Source organism: Anser anser (genome assembly GCF_964211835.1).
Source record: "Anser anser genome assembly, chromosome: 8".
Lineage (NCBI taxonomy): Eukaryota > Metazoa > Chordata > Aves > Anseriformes > Anatidae > Anser > Anser anser.
The window spans coordinates 32,722,643-32,733,298 of record NC_139728.1 but is presented as its reverse complement, the minus strand read 5'-3'; the positions used below and the strand labels follow the sequence as shown (position 1 = coordinate 32,733,298).

The window sequence follows — 10,656 nt, the reverse complement described above, 5'->3', positions numbered from 1 at the left end:
ACCTACCCTAACCCTAACCCTAACCCTAACCCTAACCCTAACCCTAACCCTAACCCTAACCCTAACCCTAACCCTAACCCTAACCCTAACCCTAACCCTAACCCTAACCCTAACCCTAACCCTAACCCTAACCCTAACCCTAACCCTAACCCTAACCCTAACCCTAACCCTAACCCTAACCCTAACCCTAACCCTAACCCTAACCCTAACCCTAACCCTAACCCTAACCCTAACCCTAACCCTAACCCTAACCCTAACCTAACCCTAACCCTAACCCTAACCCTAACCCTAACCCTAACCCTAACCCTAACCTAACCCTAACCCTAACCCTAACCCTAACCCTAACCCTAACCCTAACCCTAACCCTAACCCTAACCCTAACCCTAACCCTAACCCTAACCCTAACCCTAACCCTAACCCTAACCCTAACCCTAACCCTAACCCTAACCTAACCCTAACCCTAACCCTAACCCTAACCCTAACCCTAACCCTAACCCTAACCCTAACCCTAACCCTAACCCTAACCCTAACCCTAACCCTAACCCTAACCCTAACCCTAACCCTAACCCTAACCCTAACCCTAACCCTAACCCTAACCCTAACCCTAACCCTAACCCTAACCCTAACCCTAACCCTAACCCTAACCCTAACCCTAACCCTAACCCTAACCCTAACCCTAACCCTAACCCTAACCCTAACCCTAACCCTAACCCTAACCCTAACCCTAACCCTAACCCTAACCCTAACCCTAACCCTAACCCTAACCCTAACCCTAACCCTAACCCTAACCCTAACCCTAACCCTAACCCTAACCCTAACCCTAACCCTAACCCTAACCCTAACCCTAACCCTAACCCTAACCCTAACCCTAACCCTAACCCTAACCCTAACCCTAACCCTAACCCTAACCCTAACCCTAACCCTAACCCTAACCCTAACCCTAACCCTAACCCTAACCCTAACCCTAACCCTAACCCTAACCCTAACCCTAACCCTAACCCTAACCCTAACCCTAACCCTAACCCTAACCCTAACCCTAACCCTAACCCTAACCCTAACCCTAACCCTAACCCTAACCCTAACCCTAACCCTAACCCTAACCCTAACCCTAACCCTAACCCTAACCCTAACCCTAACCCTAACCCTAACCCTAACCCTAACCCTAACCCTAACCCTAACCCTAACCCTAACCCTAACCCTAACCCTAACCCTAACCCTAACCCTAACCCTAACCCTAACCCTAACCCTAACCCTAACCCTAACCCTAACCCTAACCCTAACCCTAACCCTAACCCTAACCCTAACCCTAACCCTAACCCTAACCCTAACCCTAACCCTAACCCTAACCCTAACCCTAACCCTAACCCTAACCCTAACCCTAACCCTAACCCTAACCCTAACCCTAACCCTAACCCTAACCCTAACCCTAACCCTAACCCTAACCCTAACCCTAACCCTAACCCTAACCCTAACCCTAACCCTAACCCTAACCCTAACCCTAACCCTAACCCTAACCCTAACCCTAACCCTAACCCTAACCCTAACCCTAACCCTAACCCTAACCCTAACCCTAACCCTAACCCTAACCCTAACCCTAACCCTAACCCTAACCCTAACCCTAACCCTAACCCTAACCCTAACCCTAACCCTAACCCTAACCCTAACCCTAACCCTAACCCTAACCCTAACCCTAACCCTAACCCTAACCCTAACCCTAACCCTAACCCTAACCCTAACCCTAACCCTAACCCTAACCCTAACCCTAACCCTAACCCTAACCCTAACCCTAACCCTAACCCTAACCCTAACCCTAACCCTAACCCTAACCCTAACCCTAACCCTAACCCTAACCCTAACCCTAACCCTAACCCTAACCCTAACCCTAACCCTAACCCTAACCCTAACCCTAACCCTAACCCTAACCCTAACCCTAACCCTAACCCTAACCCTAACCCTAACCCTAACCCTAACCCTAACCCTAACCCTAACCCTAACCCTAACCCTAACCCTAACCCTAACCCTAACCCTAACCCTAACCCTAACCCTAACCCTAACCCTAACCCTAACCCTAACCCTAACCCTAACCCTAACCCTAACCCTAACCCTAACCCTAACCCTAACCCTAACCCTAACCCTAACCCTAACCCTAACCCTAACCCTAACCCTAACCCTAACCCTAACCCTAACCCTAACCCTAACCCTAACCCTAACCCTAACCCTAACCCTAACCCTAACCCTAACCCTAACCCTAACCCTAACCCTAACCCTAACCCTAACCCTAACCCTAACCCTAACCCTAACCCTAACCCTAACCCTAACCCTAACCCTAACCCTAACCCTAACCCTAACCCTAACCCTAACCCTAACCCTAACCCTAACCCTAACCCTAACCCTAACCCTAACCCTAACCCTAACCCTAACCCTAACCCTAACCCTAACCCTAACCCTAACCCTAACCCTAACCCTAACCCTAACCCTAACCCTAACCCTAACCCTAACCCTAACCCTAACCCTAACCCTAACCCTAACCCTAACCCTAACCCTAACCCTAACCCTAACCCTAACCCTAACCCTAACCCTAACCCTAACCCTAACCCTAACCCTAACCCTAACCCTAACCCTAACCCTAACCCTAACCCTAACCCTAACCCTAACCCTAACCCTAACCCTAACCCTAACCCTAACCCTAACCCTAACCCTAACCCTAACCCTAACCCTAACCCTAACCCTAACCCTAACCCTAACCCTAACCCTAACCCTAACCCTAACCCTAACCCTAACCCTAACCCTAACCCTAACCCTAACCCTAACCCTAACCCTAACCCTAACCCTAACCCTAACCCTAACCCTAACCCTAACCCTAACCCTAACCCTAACCCTAACCCTAACCCTAACCCTAACCCTAACCCTAACCCTAACCCTAACCCTAACCCTAACCCTAACCTAACCCTAACCCTAACCCTAACCCTAACCCTAACCCTAACCCTAACCCTAAACCCTAAACCCTAAACCCTAAACCCTAACCCTAACCCTAACCCTAACCCTAACCCTAACCCTAACCCTAACCCTAACCCTAAACCCTAAACCCTAAACCCTAAACCCTAACCCTAACCCTAACCCTAACCCTAATTCAATATGGCCGCCCGGACGTCCAGTGCCTGAGAACTACATCTCCCGGCATGCTCTGGGCATCCAACATGGCCGTCCGGAAGTCCAGTGCCCGAGAACTACATCTCCCGGCATGCTATGGGCATCCAACATGGCCGCCCGGAAGTCCAGTACCCGAGAACTACATCTCCCGGCATGCTATGGGCAACAATCATGGCCGCCCGGAAGTCCAGTGCCGGAAAACTACATCTCCCGGCATGCACCGGAATCCCAACATGGCCGCCCGGAAGTCCAGTGCCCCGGGAACTACATATCCCGGCATGCTCTGGGAAACCAATATGGCCTCCCGGAAGCCCGGTGCCGGAAGACTACATCTCCCGGCATGCACCGGAATCCCAACATGGCCTCCCGGAAGCCCAGTGTCCGAGAACTACATCTCCCGGCATGCTCTGGGAAAACAAAATGGATTCCCGGAAACCCGGTGCCCAAGAACTACATTTCCCAGCACTCCCCAGAAAATTGAGCCTCGCAGCTTGCCGTAGGACGCCATTTTTTGCTCTGTTACATTACCGGTTTCGTTTTGTGTTTATGGAGGGTTTTCCCGCCGTTTTGGGGGTTTCCCCTCAATTTCGGGGTTTCACCTCTCCATTTCAGAGTTCTTCCCCGCAATTTTGGGGTTCCTTCCCCCAATTTGGTGCTTCGCCCCCCCCCCAGTTTTGGGGTTCCCCCTCCATTTTGGGGATTCCCCCCAATTCCAAGCCCCCCACAATTTTGGAGTCCTCCCACCATCCTTTCTTGGCCTGCCACCCTAATATTAAGGTTCCTTCCCCCAATGTTGGTGTTCTCACCACATTTTTGAGGTTCCTTCCCTTAATTTGAGGCTTAGCTCCCCGGGATCTGGGGCTTCAACCCCAATTTTGGGGGTCCCCCCGAAGTTTGGGGATTCCTCCCCAGGTCTGGGGGGGGGTCCACATCCAATTCTGGAATTTCACACTTCCATTTAAGTGTTCTTCCCCCCCAACTTGGGGGTTCACCCACCCAATTTTGGGGGTTCCTCCCCTAATTTGGGGGGACCTGACCTATTTTGGGGGTCCCCCACCCTCCTTTTTTGGGTTCCCCCCTAATATCAAGAGTTCTTCCGCCCAATTTTGGGGGACCCCACAATTTTGACGTTCCTTCCCCTAACTTGGGGCTTCAACCCTTCAATTTTGGGGGGGGCTCCCCCCCTCTTACTTTGGCCTTCCACCCTAATATTGGGCCTAACCCCTAAGAACCCTGACCCCTAACGCTACGGCTCCCACGGATCTAACCCTAACCCCTACCCCAACAAACCCTAGAAACCCTAACCCTAAAAACCCTTACAGTCCTAACCCGATAAAATTTACCACACTAAACCCCTGAAGACTGTTCTGGGGGGTCCACATTCAATTCTGGAATTTCACACTTCCATTTAAGTGTTCTTCCCCCCCAATATGGGGGTTCGCCCACCCAATGTTGGGGGTTCCTCCCCTAATTGGGGGGGACACAACCAATTCTGGGGGGGACACAACCAATTCTGGGGGTCCCCCCAATTTTAGAGTCTCCCACCCTCATTTTTTGGGTTTCCCCCTAATATTAAGAGTTCTTCCACCCAATTTTGGGGGACCCCACAATTTTGACGTTCCTTCCCCTAACTTGGGGCTTCAACCCTTCAATTTTGGGGGGCTCCCACCCTCTTAGTTTGGCCTTCCACCCTAATATTGGGCCTAACCCCTAAGAACCCTGACCCCTAACACTACGGCTCCCACGGGTCTAACCCTAACCCCTACCCCAAAAAACCCTAGAAACCCTAACCCTAAAAACCCTTACAGTCCTAACCCGATAAAATTTACCACACTAGACCTACACCTAAAAGCCCTAACCCTAAAAATTAAGACCCTCTAAACCCTAACCCAAAAAAGTAAAGATTCTCAAAGCCCTATCCCTGGAGACCCTAACCTTAAAAAAAACATTAAGACCTTAAAACCCTAACCCTAAATACCTGACCATAACTAAAACCCTAAGACCCTAACCCTAAAAACCCTATCAACACTAAAACCACAAAATACTTTAAAACCTTAACACACTAACCCCCAAACCCTAACCCTTATACCTCCAGCCCTAACAACCTTAAAATCCTAACCCTAAACCCTGAAAACCCTAACCCTGAAACCCAACCCTAGTGCCTTAGCCCTGAAACCTTAAAACCCTAACACCTTGTTAGAAACACTCTGTAACCAGTAACATAGGCTCAGGCAAGAATCTCAGTGAAGTAGCATTTTTATTCACGATTGCAATGGCAGGCGTCCCACAAACTATCTACTAGTTCCATAACACAGTTTATATAAATTTTTTTTTCCTCTCGGTGACCAGGACGCTCCCCAGTTTCCCCATTGACTGGGTAATCCAAGTTCACGATCTACCCGGTGCTTCACTGAAAATACACAGCTGCTGGCCTGTTACAAGTCAATTTTCTCTTTTCCTTGACTGTTTTCCTCTTTGAGGTGGTAATGTTTCTTACACCGTGATTTCCAACCAATTGCTCTAAGGATTCTGGTTGTCTGCATTTCACAAGGTTGTCTGTTAAGCTTTCTTATCACTGCAAGCATATATCAATACCACCTTCCTTCCCTCTAAACAATGTAACTCTGTGCAAAAACATTTTTATTCCCACAACCTTGATCCCCTTACCCTAAAATCCTTATTCCCTTTAACCCTAACAACTCTAACCACAACCCTAACCCTTCATATCAACCCCCCGACGCTAATGACACTGACTAATGATCCAAACCCCAAACTGCCCCAACCCCAGGAAACCGACAAAGAAACTGACATGAAGCTGAAAACTACAAAAAAGGCAAAACCCTGGATACAGACCCCAAATCACAAACACGCGACCAAAATGCTACAGAAAAGCCCCAGATGCAGGCCCCAAGCACTACAGCTAGGCCCCAGAAGCTCAAGACACATCCCAAAGCCAAAATGCAAGCCCCAAACGCTACAGAAAAGCCCCCAAACACCAGACGCAGGCTGCAGAAGTCTACAAGTGGGCCACGACCCACCCCCAGACGCAGGCCCCAAAGGTGTACAAGCAACTCCCCGCCCTCCCCAGAGGCACACCCCAAAGGTGTACAAACAGCCCCAAACCCCCAAGACCCAGACCCCTACAGCATAGAAGCAGCTCCCAACCCCATCCCCCAAGGCACATGCCCCAACCCCCCCCAAGGCAGGCCCCAAAGGTGTACAAGCAACTCCCTCCCCACGCTCCCTCCCCAGAGGCAGGCCCCAAAGGTGTACAACCAGCACCCGACCCCCCCCCAGATGCAAGCCCCAAAGGTGCACAAGGCAGCTCCAAACCTCCCCCCCAACCCAGGAGTCCAGTGTACGAGCAGCTCTCAACCCCTCCCCAACGCAGGCTCCTATACTGTACAACCAGCTCTGAACCCCCCCACTCCCCAGACACAGGCACCAAGACCCCGCAGAGAAGGCCCCAAGGGTGTGCAAGCAGCTCCCAACCACCCCCCCCGAGGCAAGCCCCAAAGCCGCATACAGGGAAGCCCCTAGCGTGTACAAGCAACTCACAACCCCTCCCAACTGCAGGCCCCAAAAGCGTAGAAGCAGCTCCCAACTCCCCAAACGTAGGCACCTACAGTGGACAAGCACCTCTCAACCACCCCCCAGCTGCAGACCCCAAAGCTGTACAAGCAGCTACAAACCATGCCCAAGGCAGGACCCTGCAGTGTACAAGCAGCTCTCACCCCCGCCCCAGATGCAAGCCCCAAAGGTGTACAAGCAGCTCCACAACCCCCCCAAGACACAGGCCCCAAAAGCCTAAACATATGCCAAGCAAGTACTAATGCAGGTGCCAAATGCTACAGACAGGCCCAAAAGCACAGGCACACGCCCCAGATGCTCGAGGCCGAGACGTAACTTGGCTTTCTGAATTACTGGAAAGCGGCTTTCCTTCTCAGCGAGGTGTGCGCAGGCTAGACAGGATGGGGCTTCAGGCACCTCTTCACCTGTGGAAACACACTGCCATCAGGCACTGCCATGCCAGACAAGCTTTTTCTGTTAAAACACCCTTCTCAGATGCCCCGCGGCATTCCAGTGACCTGCTTTGCTCCGATTCTAAAGACTAGTGTCACAGCCCACCTTGCCTGTGGCACCTGACCAACAGAAGAGAAAGCAACCATACCGTTTGGAAACCGTCACTGCACGTGCCGCTCCTTGATGCTCTGTAACCTCTTCTCAAATCCTCAGCCACTTCTGTGTAGAGCCTGCCATGACACCTTCAAAGCAAGATGGATACCCTTCGCAGTCACCTTGCGCAACTTGGCCATTCTGCTCCACTGCTCCACTCACGACCAGCCTGCCCTTCTCGTGCTGCTCTTCAGAGTGCAGCTTGGCCCCTCTGAGTCTGTGCGAGGCACCTGCGAAAGAAAAAGAAAAGCATAGGCCGCGGCAGCATCCAAAGCCGCAGCACAGCTAGGACAGGTACTCTCACCTGCTCCCTTACTCTGCCCCCTCACCTGCCCTCGAGGCAGATGCTTCCATCTGCTCTCTTAAGCCAGCTACAACACCTCTGGAATATAAACAGGACTTTAACTGTATTTTGTGTAGTTAAGTAACTGCAGTGACAACCGCACCCCTAAAATAACTGCTGCATCTGTTCATCGCTCACCTTGCCAAAACCAGCTCTGGTCGTGAAGTCCCAGGTTGTACGCTGTGTTTCAGCTTTAACAAATGAAAACAGTCAGAAGATAATCATTCAGATGCCAGCATTAGCACCCATCCCTCAACAACACAAGGGACCCCATGGCTAATTTTATCATTTCAAAACAGCAGCCCCCTTACCTCAGCACCTGGAAAGTAGATCAAGCCAGTCACCGGGTTGCCTACCGAGTCCTTGACGGTTCCAAAAGGAGCTCTTTCCTGTGACCAGTTCCTCCTAAGGTTTACCCCTCTACTGGGGAGGGGAACGAAATACATACAAAAAATCAAAACCCCGTATCTGCGAGCTTTCAAGATTCAATGACAGACCTCTCCTCTAGCACTATTCAAGCACTATGCAAACAGCTGCTCGCAAGCAGCTCAAGTCTCCCCCTCCACATTTGCCAAACACCACAGAGATGACTCTGTGCCAGCTGCCCTTCAGTACGTGCCCAGAGGCAGACCGGATGTCTTTGCCAAAACAGTCCGGACAATGTATTAGTACACCGCCACGTTAGCTACCATCACTAACTGCCAGGCAGGACAGCTCCAGGCCAAACACACACACACAGGCACGCTACAAACATTACGAACAAAACACAGAACACAAGGCGCAAAAAAAAAGAGGACTCCCAGAGGGAAGCCATACAGCGACAGCAAGTCAGAACAGGTGCTCTGCAGCAGACCCAAGGAGAGACTCAAATGTCACGACATGCGACTGGAAGCAACTGCCAGAACTGGGATGATGGAGGCATAAAAAGCCTGCCTTCAAGGCAAGAGACCAGAAGGATGGGGAGTGCAAACCCCAGAAGAAAAATGCTTCGGAAATGAACTCCCAAGACAAAGCTCCTGATGAAGCAACATAACTTCCGCAACAGCGAGGATGGAAACAGATGCCATCTGAAACAGAATATGATGCACAAGACCTGAAACACATCTGCGCTTCAGGCTGTGACTGCAAGACAAGAAGTGCTCAGATCAGCCCTACGATGATGAAACAAGCATTTAGGACCTTTGGTGTGGCTAACAAGTTGCCCATCTAATCCGTCCAGTGGAAAAAGGCAATGAGGATATCAAGACCTGAGGAGCGCGTAACATATGATGATCGCATCAAGAAACATTTGATACAAAAAAATTACATGCACAGAAGAAATGATCTCTTTAAGCTCCCACTGCGAGACAAGAAATGCTCAGCTTCCGTTTGAGCATCAGCATTATTCCAGTGAGGTCAAGTGTTCAACACCCTCAGGACGGCTTCCCCAGGGCCTGCCAAGCACCAGGAGCAACAGCACAGCACAGACAACACAGAACACAGACACCAAGCTGGAACTGCCCTGCCTGGCACGTGCTCAAGCCCTACCTGACAGAATCCCACGCCCCCACACACTGTCTGACCGTGATCAATCCTAAAAGGCCCCATCCACAGTAATGACTTAAAAGCACAGACCCTCGCCCTATGTGTGCATTCAAAACCCGAAAGCAAACATAGCACTTGCCCCGCAACTTAGCTTGGGAATGATGGGAGGCAGGTTCCATCCTCATCAAGGAACACGAAGGCTAGCCAGGACATTGCTTCCGGCACGAGGCTCCTCTTCACCTGCAGAAATAAAGTGCCATCGGGCACTGGCACACCAGCCAAACTTCTTCCAGTGAAACACCCACCTCAAAAACAAAACAGTAGTCCACTGACCTGTTCTGCTACTGAAGTCAGATAGACCAACTCCAGACAACTGCCCGCCTTCCCCTGCCAACCACCCCCAAACACACGGTATTTGCCCCTGGACTTAATTCTCAGGGGTCACAATCCATCCTCAAGGTGGACCACAGAGGCCAACTAGGATGTTCCCAGTATCTTCTTCGTCCCCGGAAAAGAGGAGTCACCCAGAGGTGGGACCAATAGACTACCAAACCAAAACCAATGCCCTTTTCCCAACTTTTCTCCACTCACCTTCCCGATCCAGGCTCAGCACTTCCATTTACTGTGCTGAGCCAAGGTCACGTGGCTTAGACCAAGGAGAAAAAACAAACAAAAATGACAATCCACAAAACAGTCTATACCCACTCCTCTTCTTTCCTCCCCTACCCCAACAGCCAAGAAGCCCCAGACCCACGTTCCCCAACCCAGTACCACCGCTTCGCTCACCTAACATCCCAAGGAGATGCATCACCCTCGTGCCTCATTCAAGTGTCCGTGCCCATGCCCTGGGCTACAAGAAACAAAAAGAGGAGGTCATATCCGTGATGGACACGCAAACAGTACAGCTCCTTGCAGAGGACTCAAACACAGAGACGAGAGCCAGAAAAAAAAACACACACCCTCAGGTCCACAAATACCAAAAGGCCATGAATGCACAGCAGCCCCAACAGGGGTAATCACAGACTTCTCCTTTACAGATGAGAACGGTGACCCTGCTCAGTCTCTCCGTAATACTGCACTTATGCGGTCAAGCCCCTTCTGATGCATACTGAAGCTCCTTGTGAAGCCTCTGGACAGTTATGCAAATGACTTGATATACCTAGAGATTAAAAGATAACTCAAAAAAAAAAGGAACTGTACCCCACCATTTCCCAAAAACAAGTTAGCCAGCAACACCTCCTAAGCACACCTCTATTACGTGAATTCCAAGCACTTAAAAACTAGAAGGCTGCAACGTCTAAAGACTCTACAGCCACACAAACCACAGGCAAAAGCTCCAAAAATAAAACAAACTGTCCCTAACCCTGAAAAAGACTACCCCTTACACGCCTACTGCTGCTCTTTTCAGACACATGCTTACACAGGGAGCTTCGATGATACTTATCTCCTAAACCCTGCTCCAT

At 50.7% G+C, this 10,656-nt stretch overlaps 1 protein-coding gene across 33 annotated transcripts in view; it reads right to left on the bottom strand.

Annotated features, from left to right (window-relative positions):
- Nucleotides 1-6,910: 6,910 nt before the first annotated feature.
- LOC310903683 (uncharacterized protein) overlaps nucleotides 6,911-10,656 on the bottom strand; it is a 29,474-nt gene continuing 25,728 nt past the window's right edge. For 22 of the 33 annotated variants that reach the window (XR_014587708.1, XR_014587710.1, XR_014587721.1 and 19 more), the window contains 7 exons: nucleotides 10,153-10,352; nucleotides 9,980-10,043; nucleotides 9,785-9,839; nucleotides 9,333-9,433; nucleotides 7,981-8,092; nucleotides 7,322-7,860; nucleotides 6,911-7,145 (listed from right to left, as the gene is read on the bottom strand). The gene's annotated coding sequence lies outside the window, so the exon portion shown is untranslated. The remainder of the gene's footprint in view (nucleotides 7,146-7,321; nucleotides 7,861-7,980; nucleotides 8,093-9,332; nucleotides 9,434-9,784; nucleotides 9,840-9,979; nucleotides 10,044-10,152; nucleotides 10,353-10,656) is intronic. The other 11 variants (XR_014587707.1, XR_014587712.1, XR_014587715.1 and 8 more) reach the window with 11 other exon arrangements.